The following is a 21,104-nucleotide window of genomic DNA, read 5'->3' on the forward strand; positions in this document are numbered from 1 at the left end:
TTATTACCATCTAGTAGACTGGGTTTTGATAGGGCATGGTGGGGTTATTACCATCTAGTAGACTGGGTGTTGATAGAGCATGGTGGGGTTATTACCATCTAGTAGACTGGGTTTTGATAGGGCATGGTGGGGTTATTACCATCTAGTAGACTGGGTTTTGATAGGGCATGCTGGGGTTATTACCATCTAGTAGGCTGGGTTTTGATAGGGCATGGTGGGGTTATTACCATCTAGTAGGCTGGGTTTTGATAGGGCATGGTGGGGTTATTACCATCTAGTAGACTGGGTTTTGATAGGGCATGGTGGATGGGGTTATTACCATCTAGTAGGCTGGGTTTTGATAGGGCATGGTGGGGTTATTACCATCTAGTAGACTGGGTTTTGATAGGGCATGGTGGGGTTATTACCATCTAGTAGACTGGGTTTTGATAGGGCATGGTGGGGTTATTACCATCTAGTAGACTGGGTTTTGATAGGGCATGGTGGGGTTATTACCATCTAGTAGACTGGGTTTTGATAGAGCATGGTGGGGTTATTACCATCTAGTAGACTGGGTTTTGATAGGGCATGGTGGATGGGGTTATTACCATCTAGTAGACTGGGTGTTGATAGGGCATGGTGGGGTTATTACCATCTAGTAGGCTGGGTTTTGATAGGGCATGGTGGGGTTATTACCATCTAGTAGACTGGGTTTTGATAGGGCATGGTGGGGTTATTACCATCTAGTAGACTGGGTTTTGATAGGGCATGGTGGGGTTACTACCATCTAGTAGACTGGGTTTTGATAGGGCATGGTGGGTGGGGTTATTACCATCTAGTAGACTGGGTTTTGATAGGGCATGGTGGGGTTATTACCATCTAGTAGGCTGGGTTTTGATAGGGCATGGTGGGTGGGGTTATTACCATCTAGTAGGCTGGGTTTTGATAGGGCATGGTGGGGTTATTATCATCTAGTAGACTGGGTTTTGATAGGGCATGGTGGGGTTATTACCATCTAGTAGACTGGGTTTTGATAGGGCATGGTGGGGTTATTACCATCTAGTAGACTGGGTTTTGATAGGGCATGGTGGATGGGGTTATTACCATCTAGTAGACTGGGTTTTGATAGGGCATGGTGGGTGGGGTTATTACCATCTAGTAGGCTGGGTTTTGATAGGACCTGGTGGGGTTATTACCATCTAGTAGACTGGGTTTTGATAGGGCATGGTGGGGTTATTACCATCTAGTAGACTGGGTTTTGATAGGGCATGGTGGGGTTATTACCATCTAGTAGGCTGGGTTTTGATAGGGCATGGTGGGGTTATTACCATCTAGTAGACTGGGTTTTGATAGGGCATGGTGGGGTTATTACCATCTAGTAGACTGGGTTTTGATAGAGCATGGTGGGGTTATTACCATCTAGTAGACTGGGTTTTGATAGGGCATGGTGGGGTTATTACCATCTAGTAGACTGGGTTTTGATAGGGCATGGTGGGGTTATTACCATCTAGTAGACTGGGTTTTGATAGGGCATGGTGGGGTTATTACCATCTAGTAGACTGGGTTTTGATAGGGCATGGTGAGGTTATTACCATCTAGTAGACTGGGTGTTGATAGGACATGGTGGGGTTATTACCATCTAGTAGACTGGGTTTTGATAGGGCATGGTGGGGTTATTACCATCTAGTAGACTGGGTTTTGATAGGGCATGGTGGATGGGGTTATTACCATCTAGTAGACTGGGTTTTGATAGGGCATGGTGGGTTATTACCATCTAGTAGACTGGGTTTTGATAGGACATGGTGGGGTTATTACCATCTAGTAGACTGGGTTTTGATAGGGCATGGTGGGGTTATTACCATCTAGTAGACTGGGTTTTGATAGGGCATGGTGGGGTTACTACCATCTAGTAGACTGGGTTTTGATAGGGCATGGTGGGGTTATTACCATCTAGTAGACTGGGTTTTGATAGGGCATGGTGGGGTTATTACCATCTAGTAGACTGGGTTTTGATAGAGCATGGTGGGGTTATTACCATCTAGTAGGCTGGGTTTTGATAGGGCATGGTGGGGTTATTACCATCTAGTAGACTGGGTTTTGATAGGGCATGGTGGGGTTATTACCATCTAGTAGACTGGGTTTTGATAGGGCATGGTGGGGTTATTACCATCTAGTAGGCTGGGTTTTGATAGGGCATGGTGGGGTTATTACCATCTAGTAGACTGGGTTTTGATAGGGCATGGTGGGGTTATTACCATCTAGTAGACTGGGTGTTGATAGAGCATGGTGGGGTTATTACCATCTAGTAGACTGGGTTTTGATAGGGCATGGTGGATGGGGTTATTACCATCTAGTAGGCTGGGTTTTGATAGGGCATGGTGGGGTTATTACCATCTAGTAGACTGGGTTTTGATAGGGCATGGTGGGGTTATTACCATCTAGTAGACTGGGTTTTGATAGGGCATGGTGGGGTTATTACCATCTACTAGACTGGGTTTTGATAGGGCATGGTGGGGTTATTACCATCTAGTAGACTGGGTTTTGATAGGGCATGGTGGGGTTATTACCATCTAGTAGACTGGGTTTTGATAGGGCATGGTGGGGTTATTACCATCTAGTAGACTGGGTTTTTGATAGGGCATGGTGGGGTATTACCATCTAGTAGGCTGGGTTTTGATAGGGCATGGTGGGGTTATTACCATCTAGTAGACTGGGTTTTGATAGGGCATGGTGGGGTTATTACCATCTAGTAGACTGGGTTTTGATAGGGCATGGTGGGGTTATTACCATCTAGTAGACTGGGTTTTGATAGGGCATGGTGGGGTTATTACCATCTAGTAGACTGGGTTTTGATAGGGCATGGTGGGGTTATTACCATCTAGTAGACTGGGTTTTGATAGGGCATGGTGGGGTTATTACCATCTAGTAGACTGGGTTTTGATAGGGCATGGTGGGGTTATTACCATCTAGTAGACTGGGTTTTGATAGGGCATGGTGGGGTTACTACCATCTAGTAGACTGGGTTTTGATAGGGCATGGTGGGTGGGGTTATTACCATCTAGTAGACTGGGTTTTGATAGGGCATGGTGGGGGTTATTACCATCTAGTAGGCTGGGTTTTGATAGGGCATGGTGGGTGGGGTTATTACCATCTAGTAGGCTGGGTTTTGATAGGGCATGGTGGGGTTATTATCATCTAAGTAGACTGGGTTTGATAGGGCATGGTGGGGTTATTACCATCTAGTAGACTGGGTTTTGATAGGGCATGGTGGGGTTATTACCATCTAGTAGACTGGTTTTGATAGGGCATGGTGGGGTTATTACCATCTAGTAGACTGGGTTTTGATAGGGCATGGTGGGGTTATTACCATCTAGTAGGCTGGGTTTTGATAGGGCATGGTGGGGTTTATTACCATCTAGTAGACTGGGTTTTGATAGGGCATGGTGGGGTTATTACCATCTAGTAGACTGGTTTTGATAGGGCATGGGTGGGGTTATTACCATCTAGTAGACTGGGTTTGATAGGGCAGGGTGGGGTTATTACCATCTAGTAGACTGGGTTTTGATAGGGCATGGTGGGGTTATTACCATCTAGTAGGCTGGGTTTTGATAGGGCATGGTGGGGTTATTACCATCTAGTAGACTGGGTTTTGATAGAGCATGGTGGGGTTATTACCATCTAGTAGACTGGGTTTTGATAGAGCATGGTGGGGTTATTACCATCTAGTAGACTGGGTTTTGATAGGGCATGGTGGGGTTATTACCATCTAGTAGACTGGGTTTTGATAGGGCATGGTGGGGTTATTACCATCTAGTAGACTGGGTTTTAATGAATACCTTAACCCCACACATTACTCCTTAACTGAACCATTCAGAATGAATACCTTAACCCCACACATTAACCCTTAACTGAACCATTCAGAATGAATACCTTAACCCCACACATTAACCCTTAACTGAACCATTCAGAATTCATGATTGAGATACAGCAGCAGAAGCAACTTATGTTGTCAAAAACACCAACAAATTCTACATTTGGAGCAACTTCGAGATTTGACGTTTGGAGAAACATGGATAAACGTCAGAATCTGAAGTCAAATTGGTGAGACCGTGAGATCTTGTTGAATCAGTTTCATATTTGATACTTTCTCTCTGTTCTGTCTCTGCCTCTTCCCCCTCTCCCACTCTCTCTTTTCTGCCTCCTCCCCCTCTCCCACTCTCTCTCTCTGTTCTGTCTCTTCTTCCTCCCCCTCTCCCACTCTCTCTTTTCTGCCTCCTCCCCCTCTCCCACTCTCTCCCTCCCTCTCCACTCAAGCCTGTCGTCATTAAACGTTTCAGAAAGCCGCTCTCTGAAAACCACAGAAGAAGCATTCAACTATCAACTAAAACCCCATAATTAATCAGTGAAAATAACACATGAGTCAAATCCACTTCATGAGAGCCCGTGTGTGTGTGTGTGTGTGTGTGTGTGTGTGTGTGTGTGTGTGTGTGTGTGTGTGTGTGTGTGTGTGTGTGTGTGTGTGTGTGTGTGTGTGTGTGTGTGTGTGTGTGTGTGTGTGTGTGTGCGTGCGTGCGTGCGTGCGTGCGTGCGTGCGTGCGTGCGTGCGTGCGTGCGCGCGCGCGTGTGTGTGTGTGTGTGTGTTCCTGCAAGTGTGTGTCTAGTAACACTATATAGGGAATAGGGTGCTAACTGGGACTCAGATCTGGTCTAGTAGCTCTATATAGGGAACAGGGTGCTAACTGGGACTCAGCTCTGGTTTAGTAGCTCTATATAGGGAATAGGGTGCTAACTGGGACTCAGTTCTGGTCTAGTAACACTATATAGTGAATAGGGTGCTAACTGGGACTCAGATCTGGTCTAGTAGCACTATATAGGGAACAGGGTGCTAACTGGGACTCAGTTCTGGTCTAGTAACACTATATAGTGAATAGGGTGCTAACTGGGACTCAGATCTGGTCTAGTAACACTATATAGGGAACAGGGTGCTAACTGGGACTCAGTCTCTGGTCTAGTAGCTCTATATAGGGAACAGGGTGCTAACTGGGACTCAGATCTGGTCTAGTAACACTATATAGGGAACAGGGTGCTAAGTGGGACTCAGATCAGGTCTAGTAGCACTATATAGGGAACAGGCTGCTAACTGGGACTCAGATCTGGTCTAGTAGCTCTATATAGGGAATAGGGTGCTAACTGGGACTCAGATCTGGTCTAGTAACACTATATAGTGAATAGGGTGCTAACTGGGACTCAGCTCTGGTCTAGTAACACTATATAGGGAACAGGGTGCTAACTGGGACTCAGCTCTGGTCTGGTAACACTATATAGGGAATAGGGTGCTAACTGGGACTCAGATCTGGTCTTGTAGCTCTATATAGGGAATAGGGTGCTAACTGGGACTCAGCTCTGGTCTGGTAACACTATATAGGGAATAGGGTGCTAACTGGGACTCAGATCTGGTCTTGTAGCTCTATATAGGGAATAGGGTGCTAACTGGGACTCAGCTCTGGTCTAGTAACACTATATAGGGAACAGGGTGCTAACTGGGACTCAGTTCTGGTCTAGTAGCTCTATATAGGGAACAGGGTGCTAACTGGGACTCAGTTCTGGTCTAGTAACACTATATAGGGAACAGGATGCTAACTGGGACTCAGATCTGGTCTAGTAACACTATATAGGGAACAGGGTGCTAACTGGGACTCAGGTCTGGTCTAGTAGCACTATATAGGGAACAGGGTGCTAACTGGGACTCAGATCTGGTCTAGTAACACTATATAGGGAACAGGGTGCTAACTGGGACTCAGCTCTGGTCTAGTAACACTATATAGGGAACAGGGTGCTAACTGGGACTCAGGTCTGGTCTAGTAACACTATATAGGGAACAGGCTGCTAACTGGGACTCAGATCTGGTCTAGTAACACTATATAGGGAACAGGGTGCTAACTGGGACTCAGATCTGGTCTAGTAACACTATATAGGGAACAGGGTGCTAACTGGGACTCAGCTCTGGTCTAGTAACACTATATAGGGAACAGGGTGCTAACTGGGACTCAGGTCTGGTCTTGTAGCACCTGATCCAGGAGGAACAAGGAAAAGTGAACCTTCATTTATATGCTGTTCCCAGTTACACACCCTCCCCCTGCTTGAATATCTCTCTTTCTCAGCCAGTAAACCTTCATTTATATGCTGTTCCCAGTTACACACCCTCCCCCTGCATGAATATCTCTCTTTCTCAGCCAGTAAACCTTAATTTATCAGCTGTTCCCAGTTACACACCCTCCCCCTGCATGAATATCTCTCTTTCTCAGCCAGTAAACCTTCATTTATATGCTGTTCCCAGTTACACACCCTCCCCCTGCATGAATATCTCTCTTTCTCAGCCAGTAAACCTTAATTTATATGCTGTTCCCAGTTACACACCCTCCCCCTGCATGAATATCTCTCTTTCTCAGCCAGTAAACCTTCATTTATATGTTGTTCCCAGTTACACACCCTCCCCCTGCTTGAATATCTCTCTTTCTCAGCCAGCAAACCTTCATTTATATGCTGTTCCCAGTTACCCACCCTCCCCCTGCTTGAATAACTCTCTTTCTCAGCCAGTAAACCTTCATTTATATGCTGTTCCCAGTTACACACCCTCCCCCTGCATGAATATCTCTCTTTCTCAGCTAGTAAACCTTCATGTATATGCTGTTCCCAGTTACACACCCTCCCCCTGCTTGAATATCTCTCTTTCTCAGCTAGTAAACCTTAAATGATCTGCCATTCACAGTTATACAGTCTTACATATCTCAAACCCTTCCCTAGTATGAATATCTCTCTTTCTCAGCCAGGTCGCTGGGGGAAGCTTTTAAAACCCGCTACTTGGGGCAACGGTAAGTGCTATTACCATCAAGTATGATGCTTGGGTTTAATGCAGTAGGGGCTGCATGAAGGAGGAGCCTCAGCAGGCAGAGCTGCATGAAGGAGGAGCCTCAGCAGGCAGAGCTGCATGAAGGAGGAGCCTCAGCAGGCATAGCTGCATGAAGGAGGAGCCTCAGCAGGCAGAGCTGCATGAAGGAGGAGCCTCAGCAGGCATAGCTGCATGAAGGAGGAGCCTCAGCAGGCAGAGCTGCATGAAGGAGGAGCCTCAGCAGGCAGAGCTGCATGAAGGAGGAGCCTCAGCAGGCAGAGCTGCATGAAGGAGGAGCAACCCAGGATGTGTAAAACACCTTGGAATTTAACATTTGGAGAAATGTGGTTAAACGTCAGAATTTGAAGTCAAATTGGTGAGACCGTGAGATCTTGTTGCTCTTTCATCCTCTCCTTGTTGATTCTCTCTGATCTCTACCTGCTCCCTCTCCATCTCTCCTTGTTGATTCTCTCTGATCTCTACCTGCTCCCTCTCCATCTCTCCTTGTTCATTCTCTCTGATCTCTACCTGCTCTCTCTCCTTCTCTCCTTGTTCATTCTCTCTGATCTCTCTACCTGCTCCCTCTCCTTGTTGATTCCCTCTGATCTCTCTACCTGCTCCCTCTCCTTGTTGATTCCCTCTGATCTCTCTACCTGCTCCCTCTCCTTGTTGATTCCCTCTGATCTCTCTACCTGCTCCCTCTCCTTCTCTCCTTGTTGATTCCCTCTGATCTCTCTACCTGCTCCCTCTCCTTGTTGATTCTCTCTGATCTCTACCTGCTCCCTCTCCTTCTCTCCTTGTTCATTCTCTCTCTCTCTCTCTCTCTCTGTCTCTCTCTCACTCTGTCTCTCTCTCTCTCTCTCTCTCTCTCTCTCATGACTTCACCTCTGTGATTACGCCTCGTCTCGTCCGCTGTGAATGACTCATTAACACAAACACACACACTCCGCCTACAGCTTGGATCCCAGGAAATGATATTCTGTTTCATATTGTTGTTCGTTTTCTGTTTCCAATGTTGTATGTGACCAACGTTACATGTGACCGTGCATGCTTGCTTGCCTGTCTCAGTGAAGGTGTGTGATTACAGATAATGCTGGGTAATTATGACTTCACCTCTTGCGATTACGCCTCGTCTCGTCCTCTGTGAATGCTTAATTAACACACACACAGGCACACACTCACTCACTCACACACACACACAGACACACACACACACAACACACACACACACACACACACACACACACACACACACACACACACACACACACACACACACACACACACACACACACACACACACACACACACCTTATAAAGCTGTGTGACAGTGTAATTGTCACCTAGAGATTACCACAATAGGTTATAAATACACACACACACACATTCCACCATTCCAGGCAGTAAACATTCAATACGTATCAGTTCATCCGGCTGAAGCATCTACAGCTCTTATGTCCTCTTGGTGCAGAACAACAACAGACTGAAGCATCTACAGCTCTTATGTCCTCTTGGTGCAGAACAACAACAGACTGAAGCATCTACAGCTCTTATGTCCTCTTGGTGCAGAAAAACAACAGACTGAGGCATCTACAGCTCTTATGTCCTCTTGGTGCAGAAAAACAACAGACTGAGACATCTACAGCTCTTATGTCCTCTTGGTGCAGAACAACAACAGACGGAGGCATCTACAGCTCTTATGGCCTCTTGGTGCAGAAAAACAACAGACTGAGGCATCTACAGCTCTTATGTCCTCTTGGTGCAGAACAACAACAGACTGAAACATCTACAACTCTTATGTCCTCTTGGTGCAGAACAACAACAGACTGAGGCATCTACAGCTCTTATGTCCTCTTGGTGCAGTACAACAACTTACTGAGGCATCTACAGCTCTTATGTCCTCTTGGTGCAGAACAACAACAGACTGAGGCATCTACAGCTCTTATGGCCTCTTGGTGCAGAAAAACAACAGACTGAAACATCTACAACTCTTATGTCCTCTTGGTGCAGAACAACAACAGACTGAAACATCTACAACTCTTATGTCCTCTTGGTGCAGAACAACAACAGACTGAAGCATCTACAGCTCGTATGTCCTCTTGGTGCAGAACAACAACAGACTGAAGCATCTACAGCTCGTATGTCCTCTTGGTGCAGAACAACAACAGACTGAGGCATCTACAGCTCGTATGTCCTCTTGGTGCAGAAAAACAACAGACTGAAACATCTACAACTCTTATGTCCTCTTGGTGCAGAACAACAACAGACTGAGGCATCTACAACTCGTATGTCCTCTTGGTGCAGAACAACAACAGACTGAGGCATCTACAGCTCTTATGTCCTCTTGGTGCAGAACAACAACAGACTGAGGCATCTACAGCTCTTATGTCCTCTTGGTGCAGAACAACAACAGACTGAGGCATCTACAGCTCTTATGTCCTCTTGGTGCAGAACAACAACAGACTGAGGCATCTACAGCTCGTATGTCCTCTTGGTGCAGAACAACAACAGACTGAGGCATCTACAGCTCTTATGTCCTCTTGGTGCAGAACAACAACAGACTGAGGCATCTACAGCTCGTATGTCCTCTTGGTGCAGAGAAACAAAAGAGAACAGAAAGGAAAAGAGAACACTGTGCAGTCTGATCCAGGTGCTGGTTCAGGAACAACCAGGTGCTGGTTCAGGAATAACCAGGTGCTGGTTCAGGAACAACCAGGTGCTGGTCCAGGAATAACCAGGTGTTGGTTCAGGAACAACCAGGTGCTGGTTCAGGAACAACCAGGTGTTGGTTCAGGAATAACCAGGTGCTGGTCCAGGAATAACCAGGTGCTGGTTCAGGAACAACCAGGTGCTGGTCCAGGAATAACCAGGTGCTGGTTCAGGAATAACCAGGTGCTGGTTCAGGAATAACCAGGTGTTGGTTCAGGAACAACCAGGTGTTGGTTCAGGAATAACCAGGTGCTGGTTCAGGAATAACCAGGTGTTGGTTCAGGAATAACCAGGTGTTGGTTCAGGAACAACCAGGTGCTGGTTCAGGAATAACCAGGTGCTGGTTCAGGAATAACCAGGTGCTGGTCCAGGAATAACCAGGTGCTGGTTCAGGAACAACCAGGTGCTGGTCCAGGAATAACCAGGTGCTGGTTCAGGAATAACCAGGTGCTGGTTCAGGAATAACCAGGTGTTGGTTCAGGAACAACCAGGTGTTGGTTCAGGAATAACAGGTGCTGGTTCAGGAATAACCAGGTGTTGGTTCAGGAATAACCAGGTGTTGGTTCAGGAACAACCAGGTGCTGGTTCAGGAATAACCAGGTGCTGGTTCAGGAATAACCAGGTGTTGGTTCAGGAACAACCAGGTGCTGGTCCAGGAATAACCAGGTGCTGGTTCAGGAATAACCAGGTGCTGGTTCAGGAATAACCAGGTGTTGGTTCAGGAACAACCAGGTGCTGGTTCAGGAATAACCAGGTGCTGGTTCAGGAATAACCAGGTGTTGGTTCAGGAATAACCAGGTGTTGGTTCAGGAACAACCAGGTGCTGGTTCAGGAACAACCAGGTGTTGGTTCAGTAACAACCAGGTGCTGGTTCAGGAACAACCAGGTGTTGGTTCAGGAACAACCAGGTGCTGGTTCAGGAACAACCAGGTGTTGGTTCAGGAACAACCAGGTGCTGGTTCAGGAATAACCAGGTGCTGGTTCAGGAATAACCAGGTGCTGGTTCAGGAACAACCAGGTGCTGGTTCAGGAATAACCAGGTGCTGGTTCAGGAACAACCAGGTGCTGGTTCAGGAACATCCAGGTGCTGGTTCAGGAACAACCAGGTGCTGGTTCAGGAACATCCAGGTGCTGGTTCAGGAACATCCAGGTGCTGGTTCAGGAACATCCAGGTGCTGGTTCAGGAACATCCAGGTGTTGGTTCAGGAACAACCAGGTGCTGGTTCAGGAACAATCAGGTGTTGGTTCAGGAACATTCAGGTGCTGGTTCAGGAACAACCAGGTGCTGGTTCAGGAACAACCAAGAGCTGGTTCAGGAACAACCAGGAGTTGGTTCAGGAACAACCAGGAGCTGGTTCAGGAACAACCAGGTGTTGGTTCAGGAACAACCAGGTGTTGGTTCAGGAACAACCAGGTGCTGGATTAGGAACAACCAGGTGCTGGATTAGGAATAACCAGGTGTTGGTTCAGGAACAACCAGGTGCTGGTTCAGGAACAACCAGGTGCTGGTTCAGGAACAACCAGGTGCTGGTTCAGGAACAACCAGGTGCTGGTTCAGGAACAACCAGGTGCTGGATTAGGAACAACCAGGTGTTGGTTCAGGAACAACCAGGTACTGGTTCAGAAACAACCAGGTGCTGGTTCAGGAACAACCAGGTGCTGGATTAGGAACAACCAGGTGCTGGATTAGGAACAACCAGGTACTGGATTAGGAACAACCAGGTGCTGGTTCAGGAACAACCAGGTACTGGTTCAGGAACAACCAGGTACTGGTTCAGGAACAACCAGATCCCAATTAGCTCCCTGTTCCCTATTCTCCTTTAACATCAAACCGATCTGATTCATTCTTTAACACCAGGTTTAAATTAGTAGCTCCTCCTCTTTCTCTCTCTGGAAGCCTCCCATTACTTTAAAACAGAAACAAAGTGACTAAAACTGGAATTGAACCTGATCCTCAGAGCTGAAGTGTTCAGTTTACGGACTTCCTCTATTCCCATCACCAACACCCTAGCAAGGGTTTAGGGCCTTACTCTATCCCCAGCACCCTAGCAAGGGTTTAGGGCCTTACTCTATCCCCAAAACCCTAGCAAGGGTTTAGGGCCTTACTCTATCCACAACACCCTAGCAAGGGTTTAGGGCCTTACTCTATCCACAACACCCTAGCAAGGGTTTAGGGCCTTACTCTATCCCCAACACCCTAGCAAGGGTTTAGGGCCTTACTCTATCCACATCCACAACACCCTAGCAAGGGTTTAGGGCCTTACTCTATCCACATCCACAACACCCTAGCAAGGGTTTAGGGCCTTACTCTATCCTCAACACCCTAGCAAGGTTTTAGGGCCTTACTCTATCCCCAACACCCTAGCAAGGGTTTAGGGCCTTACTCTATCCCCAACACCCTAGCAGCGAAACCACAAACCTACTTGAAAATAACAGCGCTCACTGCTGCCCCTAGTGGCCTGTTTCCACATCATCTCCCGATGTTCTCAGACATGGATGGACGTTGAATACTGGGTGACCTGGCTGGACAAAGCACATGACTGCAATCCTTACATCGCGGCAGGAGAAACCGGTTTCCTCCCTTTACCACATTCACAGATCGATTCATAGCCAACTTTATCAAAAGTAATATTAAATAATGAATCGATTTTAAACCAAAATATACTTTGTTTGTCAGACGGACAATATATAATATGAGATGAAAGGCGAGCTTCTAGTGAGTTCAGGAAGTCAAGCTTGTGTTTTGTGTGATGTTCACAGCTGTAAATATTATAGATTTTAAACCAAAAACACTTTGTCAGACGGACAATATATATTATATGAGATGAAAGGCGAGCTCCTAGTGAATTCAGGAAGTCAAGCTGGCGTTCTGTGTGATATTCACAGCTGTGGGGGCAGACCTTTAGAAAATATGCCAATTTCTTCTAACAATAAACATACAAATACTGTAAGTATTTTACACTTATAAATAGGAAAATACATAAATAGGAAAATACATCATAATGTTTCATATTTTTGTATCATATTTGTACTGTGAGCTTGAGCTTGTGTCCTCTAGAAGTGATTACACCTGCAGGTGTAACGATGTGCGCTGAGAGTCAGGAAGCAAGTTCAGGGACTGTTTTAATAAAATAAAACAGAACATAATACAAAACATGAACCACTAACAGCACACAGACAGGAAACACTAACAGCACACAGACAGGAAACACTAACAGCACACAGACAGGAAACACTAACAGCACACAGACAGGAAACACTAACAGCACACAGACAGGAAACACTAACAGCACACAGACAGGAAACACTAACAGCACACAGACAGGAAACACTAACAGCACACAGACAGGAAACACTAACAGCACACAGACAGGAAACACTAACGCACACAGACAGGAAACACTAACAGCACACAGACAGGAAACACTAACAGCACACAGACAGGAAACACTAACAGCACACAGACAGGAAACACTAACAGCACACAGACAGGAAACACTAACAGCACACAGACAGGAAACGCTAACAGCACACAGACAGGAAACGCTAACAACACAGACAGGAACGCTAACAGCACACAGACAGGAAACACTAACAGCACACAGACAGGAAACACTAACAGCACACAGACAGGAGACACTAACAGCACACAGACAGGAAACACTAACAGCACACAGACAGGAAACACTAACAGCACACAGACAGGAAACACTAACAGCACACAGACAGGAAACACTAACAGCACACAGACAGGAAACACTAACAGCACACAGACAGGAAACACTAACAGCACACAGACAGGAAACACTAACAGCACACAGACAGGAAACACTAACAGCACACAGACAGGAAACACTAACAGCACACAGACAGGAAACACTAACAGGAAAATAGGAAAATAAATAGGAAAATACATAAATAGGAAAATACATCATAGTGACAGGTGCGCACCATAATGAGCAGCCTGGTGACCTAGAGGCCGGAGACAGGAGAGCACACGGGACAGTGGCTACAAATCAGCAATTTGTAACAGTTTCTACCAGAACGGTGAGATTTGAACCTTTTTTGGAGTACATAGCATTAATAGTAGTTGTTTATGGACCTGTCATGATGAATAATTACTTTAGAGAATTACATAGATTATGTTGAGTTACATTGAACTGGTTTAAGTAAAAATACGTTTTTTTTTGTTACGTTACAAAAAGTAAAGTGTTTAAATTATCCCAAACAACCTAAATCAAAATTTCCAAAGAAACTGATTTTCTTAACATTTTGGCTTTTTTTTCTCAATAATGAGTCGCCGCGACATCTGACAGGTTCTCGTAGGAAGCATCACATACGGTCAGGCACAAAACTCAAACGTCTGTTGGTACTCTACCCTCCTTTTTTAAATAAATAGATTACTGTTTATAAACACATTTTAAGACTTGTCATCTCTCTCCCTCCAAGCCTGTTCCAACAAGATCTCACGGTTTGACCAATTTGACTTCAAATTCAGATGTTCATACACGTTTGTCCAAACGTCAAATTTCAAAGTTGCTCAAAACGTCAAATTTGATGGAGTTTTGGACAACCTGGGTTGTTCCTCCTGCTGCGGATTCTCCTGCAATAATTACAAATGGCTAAGTTAAGGGTTAAGGTTTGGGATAGGGTTAGGTTTAGGAATTAATTCTGAATAGTTAAGGGTTAAGGTTAGGCATTAATTCTGAATTATTAAGGGTTAAAGGTTAACCAGGAAATTAGTGTGTAGCACTGGGATTGAACACGTGACCCTCTGAGCCGGAGCTCACCCCCTAGCAACACCCAAACCTACTTGATGGTAGTAGAGCTCATCGTTGGCCCTAGCAACACCCAAGCCTACTTGATGGTAATAGAGCTCACCGTTGCCCCTTAGCGGTGGGTTTTAAAGGCATCTCCCGACGTCCTCGGGACATGGACAGACGTCCAATTTGGAAGTGAATCTTGAGTGACCTGGCTGGCCTGTTGTGTGCTGATATGTATCACTGTAATGGTTAAAGCTGATATCTGTCAACATACTGAACCTCTGTGGTGCTGTGGTGCTCTCCTCTCTCTCTCCTCTCTCTCTCCTCTCTCTCTCTCTCTTTCGCTCTCCCTTCTCCCTCCTTTCTCTCTCTCTCTCTCTGCTCTCTCGCTCTACCTCTCCCTTCTCCCTCTCTGGTTGTTGTCTGACACAGGTCACTGAGCTCTGAGCCTGTCTGACTGTGATACATTAACAGTGACTGGAGGAGCAGGGAGAACACTCTGACACGTGCATGCATACGCCCGTGTGTGTGTGTGTGTGTGTGTGTGTGTGTGTGTGTGTCTAGCTGAGAACAGACCACGATGCTGATGTTGTTTGACGTTAATGAAATGTTTTTGTATTTTTTTATTTAATTTAACGAATCCATGGCCAAAGGACAGGCTTGGAGTACACACACACACACACACACACACACACACACACACACACACACGAAGAAAGGTCTTCAGACTAAACTTTGCTGACAGCAAACTACGCTCTGGCGCCCCCACAAAGCCTCACGTCTCTCCCTTCATCCCTCCATCTTCCTCCCTCTGTCATCTCCCTTCATCCCTCCGTCTTCCTCCCTTTGTCATCTCTCTTCCTCCCTCTGTCATCTCCCTTCATCCCTCCATCTTCCTCCCTCTGTCATCTCCCTTCATCCCTCCATCTTCCTCCCTCTGTCATCTCTCTTCCTCCCTCTGTCATCTCCCTTCATCCCTCCATCTTCGTCCCTCTGTCATCTCTCTCTTTCCCTCGTCATCTCTCTCCATCCTTCTGTCTCCTTCCATCCCTCTCCCCCTCACACCTCAAGGGACATATTTATCATATTTATCTCTCAACATGCTTCCTTAACCTCACTCTAATCCCCCCTCTCTTTATATCTCTCCATCTCTCTCTCATCCCACCATCTCATCCTCCATCCCTCCATCTCCTCCTCCATCTCTACCTCCATCCATCTCTCCTCCATCCTTCCATCTCTCCCTCCATCTCTACCTCCATCCATCTCTCCATCTCTCCCTCCATCTCTCCATCCTTCCATCTCTCCTCCATCCTTCCATCTCTCCCTCCATCCTTCCATCTCTTCCTCCATCCTTCCATCTCTCCCTCCATCCTTCCATCTCTCCCTCCATCCTTCCATCTCTCCCTCCATCCCTCCATCCTTCCATCTCTCCCTCCATCCTTCCATCTCTCCCTCCATCTCTCCATCCTTCCATCTCTCCCTCCATCCTTCCATCTCTCCCTCCATCTCTCCATCCTTCCATCTCTCCCTCCATCCCTCCATCCTTCCATCTCTCCCTCCATACTTCCATCTCTCCCTCTATCTCCCCCTCCATCTCTCCCTCCATCCTTCCATCTCTCCCTCCATACTTCCATCTCTCCCTCCATCCTTCCATCTCTCCCTCTATCTCCCCCTCCATCTCTCCCTCCATCCTTCCATCTCTCCCTCCATCCTTCCATCTCTCCTTCCATCTCTCCCATCTCTCTCACATTTTCAATTAAGTTCAAATCACCTTTATTAGTATGATGAGACATCGTCTCTAACGCTGCCAAAACAAACGTGTAGGATGATGGTGTTTCCATGCTGACGAGGGCATAATAATACACAATGACTGATGGTGACTCATAGAACAGAGGATAACGATTAGCAAATATTATAGTGTCTGTCACTCTCTGGCGCTCTCTCTCTCACCCTCTGGTTAAGTGTGCCTTGAATTCTAAATAAATCACAGACAGTGTCACCAGCAAAGCACCCCCCACAACATAACACCTCCTCCTCCATGCTTCACGGTGGGAACCACACATGCGGAGATCATCTGTTCACCTACTCTGCGTCTCACAAAGACATGACGATCGGAACCAAAAATAGAGAATTTGGACTCATCAGACCAAAGGACAGATTTCCACCAGTCTAATGTCCATTGCTTGTGTTTCTTGGCCCAAGCAAGTCTCTTCTTCTTATTGGTGTCCTTTAGTAATAGTTTCTTTGCAGCAATTTGACCATGAAGGCCTGATTCACGAGTCTCCTCTGAACAGTTGATGTTGAGATGTGTCTGTTACTTGAACTCTATGAAGCATTTATTTGGGCTGCAATTTCTGAGGCTGGTAACTCTAATGAACTTATCCTCTGCAGCAGAGGGAACTCTGGGTCTTCCTTTCCTGTGGCGGTCCTCATGAGAGCCAGTTCCATCATATCGCTTGATGCTTTTTGAGACTGTACTTTTCAAAGTTCTTGAAATTTTCCGTGGTTGTCTGACCTACTGCTTTGAGTGACGTATTGTTGTCTCTAACTTCTTGCCCTTTGTGCTGTTGTCTGTGCCCAATAATATTTGTACCATGTTTAATGCAGCTACCATGTTGTGTTGCTACCATGTTGGGTTGCTGCCATGTTGAGCTGCTACCATGTTGTGTTGCTACCATGTTGTGTTGCTACCATGTTGTGTTGCTACCATGACTATCTACCTCACATTCAACTATGTATCAACTGATGAACACTTTAGTTTCCCTCTGTAGATCTGCTTTGGGACGATCCATATAAAGACTGTTTAATTAAGTTAATATGCAGTAATCACTCAACACATCCAACATGTGTAACTGTTGTTGGGATGACTGAAATGGCCTTTTGACACAGGAGCACATGGAGAAATACATCAATACGTATCATTTCTGTACAGCACTTTGTGACATCAGCTGATGTAAGAAGGGCTTTATAAATACATTTGATTGGTTGATTGATAAACGGCCAAGATGTTCAACTGTTCATAGATGACGAGCAGGGTCAGAGACATCTCAGACTTGCATGTATTTAGAATAGATTCAAAAGTCTTAATATAGTTGTTAACACAATATACTGACCATTATAAGAAACAGCTGGGTCTCTGAGTACATATATTAAATATATGATATGTAACAAATCATTTAACACCTTTTGTTGGCTAACAAAGTTATTTATTTTCTTTACAAATATTTACCTGTCATTTCCCATTGTCAGTGATAAGGCAGAACTCATCTATACATTTACCTGTCATTTCACTGTCACGTCCTGGCCAGTATAAGGGTTAATTAGTATTGCAGTTTGGTCAGGACGTGGCAGAGGGTATTTGTTTTATGTGGTTCAGGGTGGTGTGTTAGTTAGGAGGGCGTTTGATTTATTATTTCAGGGTTTTGAGTTGTGGTCTATGTTTATGTATTTCTATGTGTAGTCTAGTGAGTGTGTTTCTATGTTGGGTTAATTGGGGTGGACTTCCAATTGAAGGCAGCTGTGTGGTGTTGCCTTTGATTGGAAGTCCTATATTAGTTGGGTGTGTTTGTCTGTGCATTTGTGGGAGATTGTTTCTTGTGTTGCTGAGTGAGCCTTGCAAGACTGTTTCGTCGTTCGTTTTGTTATTTTTGTATGTTCATTTTGAGTAAATAAATGTCAAGATGAGCGTACACATACCTGCTGCGTTTTGGTCCTCCATTTCCAACGACAAGCGTGACATTCACATTGTCAGTGATAAGGTAGAACTCATCTATACATTTTCCTATAGACTGCTCCATGATGTTCTCTATAAGAACACAGTCTATATATCCTGTTGTACATTTTATTATAGGGAACATAGTCTATATATCCTGTTGTACATTTTATTATAGGGAACACAGTCTATATATCCTGTTGTACATTTTATTATAGGGAACATAGTCTATATATCCTGTTGTACATTTTATTATAGGGAACAAAGTCTATATATCCTGTTGTACATTTTATTATAGGGAACACAGTCTATATATCCTGTTGTACATTTTATTATAGGGAACATAGTCTATATATCCTGTTGTACATTTTATTATAGGGAACACAGTCTATATATCCTGTTGTACATTTTATTATAGGGAACACAGTCTATATATCCTGTTGTACATTTTATTATAGGGAACACAGTCTATATATCCTGTTGTACATTTTATTATAGGGAACACAGTCTATATATCCTGTTGTACATTTTATTATAGGGAACACAGTCTATATATCCTGTTGTACATTTTATTATAGGGAACACAGTCTATATATCCTGTTGTACATTTTATTATAGAGAACACAGTCTATATGTCCTGTTGTACATTTTATTATAGGGAACACAGTCTATATATCCTGTTGTATATTTTATTATAGGGAACACAGTCTATATATCCTGTTGTACATTTTATTATAGGGAACACAGTCAATATATCCTGTTGTATATTTTGTTATAGGGAACACAGTCTCTATATCCTGTTGTACATTTTATTATAGGGAACACAGTCTATATATCTTGTTGTATATTTTATTATAGGGAACACAGTCTATATATCCTGTTGTATATTTTATTATAGAGAACACAGTCTATATATCCTGTTGTATATTTTATTATAGGGAACACAGTCTATATATCCTGTTGTATATTATATTATAGGGAACACAGTCTATATATCCTGTTGTATATTATATTATAGGGAACACAGTCTATATATCCTGTTGTATATTTTATTATAGGGAACACAGTCTATATATCCTGTTGTATATTTTATTATAGGGAACACAGTCTATATATCCTGTTGTATATTTTATTATAGGGAACACAGTCTATATATCCTGTTGTATATTTTATTATAGGGAACACAGTTTATGTATCCTGTTGTATATTTTATTATAGGGAACACAGTCTATATATCCTGTTGTATATTTTATTATAGGGAACACAGTCTATATATCCTGTTGTATATTTTATTATAGGGAACACAGTCTATATATCCTGTTGTACATTTTATTATAGGGAACAGTCTATATATCCTGTTGTATATTTTATTATAGAGAACACAGTCTATATATCCTGTTGTACATTTTATTATAGAGAACACAGTCTATATATCCTGTTGTACATTTTATTATAGGGAACAGTCTATATATCCTGTTGTATATTTTATTATAGAGAACACAGTCTATATATCCTGTTGTACATTTTATTATAGAGAACACAGTCTATATATCCTGTTGTACATTTTATTATAGGGAACAGTCTATATATCCTGTTGTATATTTTATTATAGAGAACACAGTCTATATATCCTGTTGTATATTTTATTATAGGGAACACAGTCTATATATCCTGTTGTATATTTTATTATAGGGAACACAGTCTATATATCCTGTTGTATATTTTACCATGTTCCCTATAATAAACTGTAACTGTCCTTTTACTAGAACCATTACTATTAACATCTACTGACCTGGTTAATCCCCACCACATACATGTGACCTTTCCTTTCCTCCTTTCCTAGTGTCTTTTCCTATTTTAGAGACAGACCAGTTTTAGTGACAGGCCAGTTTTAGTGACAGGCCAGTTTTAGTGACAGGCCAGTTTTAGTGACAGGACAGTTTTAGTGACAGGACAGTTTTAGTGACAGGACAGTTTAGTGACAGGCCAGTTTTAGTGACAGGCCAGTTTTAGTGACAGGCCAGTGTAGTGACAGGCCAGTTGTAGTGACAGGCCAGTTGTAGTGACAGGCCAGTTGTAGTGACAGGCCAGTTTTAGTGACAGGCCAGTTTTAGTGACAGGCCAGTTTTAGTGACAGGCCAGTTTTAGTGACATGCCAGTTTTAGTGACAGACCAGTTTTAGGGGTCTGAATAATTTCTGAATGCACTGTATATCAGTATATTAGACTCTCTCTCTCTCTCTCTCTCTCTCGATGCAGTGATGTTGTTTTCATCCCTTCTGGTTTAACACTTCCATCAAGTGGTGATTCTCCAAACTGCAACCCTGTTCAGATATAAAAAGCAAGAGAGATTGGAGAGAGAGCAGAGAGAGAGAGCAGAGACAGCAGAGACAGCAGAGAGAGAGCAAAGAGAGAGCAGAGCGAGCAGAGAGAGCGAGCAGAGAGAACCAGCAGAGAGAACCAGCAGAGAGAGCGAGCAGAGAGAACAGAGAAAAGCGAGAGAGCAGCAGAGCAGAGAGAGAGAAGAGAGAGAGCAGAGGAGAGAGAACAGAGAGAGCAGAGGAGAGAGACAGCAGAGAGCAGAGAGAGCAGAGGGGGAGAGAGAGAGAAGAGAGAGAGCAGAGGAGAGAGAACAGAGAGAGCAGAGGAGAGAGACAGCAGAGCAGAGAGAGCAGAGAGAGACCAGAGTGAGAGCAGAGAGAGCAAAGCAGAGAGAGCAGAGAACATAGAGAGCAGAGGGGGATAGAGAGAGCAGAGAGAGAGAGCAGAGAGAGAAGAGAGAGAGCAGAGAGTGAGAAGAGAGCAGAGAGAGAGCAGAGAGAGCGAGCAGAGAGAGCAGAGGAGAGAGACAGCAGAGAGCAAAGCAGAGAGGGCAGAGAACAGAGAGAGAAAGAGAGCAGAGAGAGGGAAGAGAGCAGAGAGCAGGCTGAGAGAGCAGAGAGAGAGAGGAGAGAGAGAGAGAGAGCAGAGAACAGAGAGAGCAGAGAACAGAGAGAGCAGAGAGAGAGAGCAGAGAGAGAGCAGAGAGAGAGCAGAGAACAGATAGAGAGAGA

Source organism: Salmo trutta, chromosome 32 (genome assembly GCF_901001165.1).
Source record: "Salmo trutta chromosome 32, fSalTru1.1, whole genome shotgun sequence".
In the NCBI taxonomy this organism is placed as follows: Eukaryota; Metazoa; Chordata; class Actinopteri; order Salmoniformes; family Salmonidae; genus Salmo; species Salmo trutta.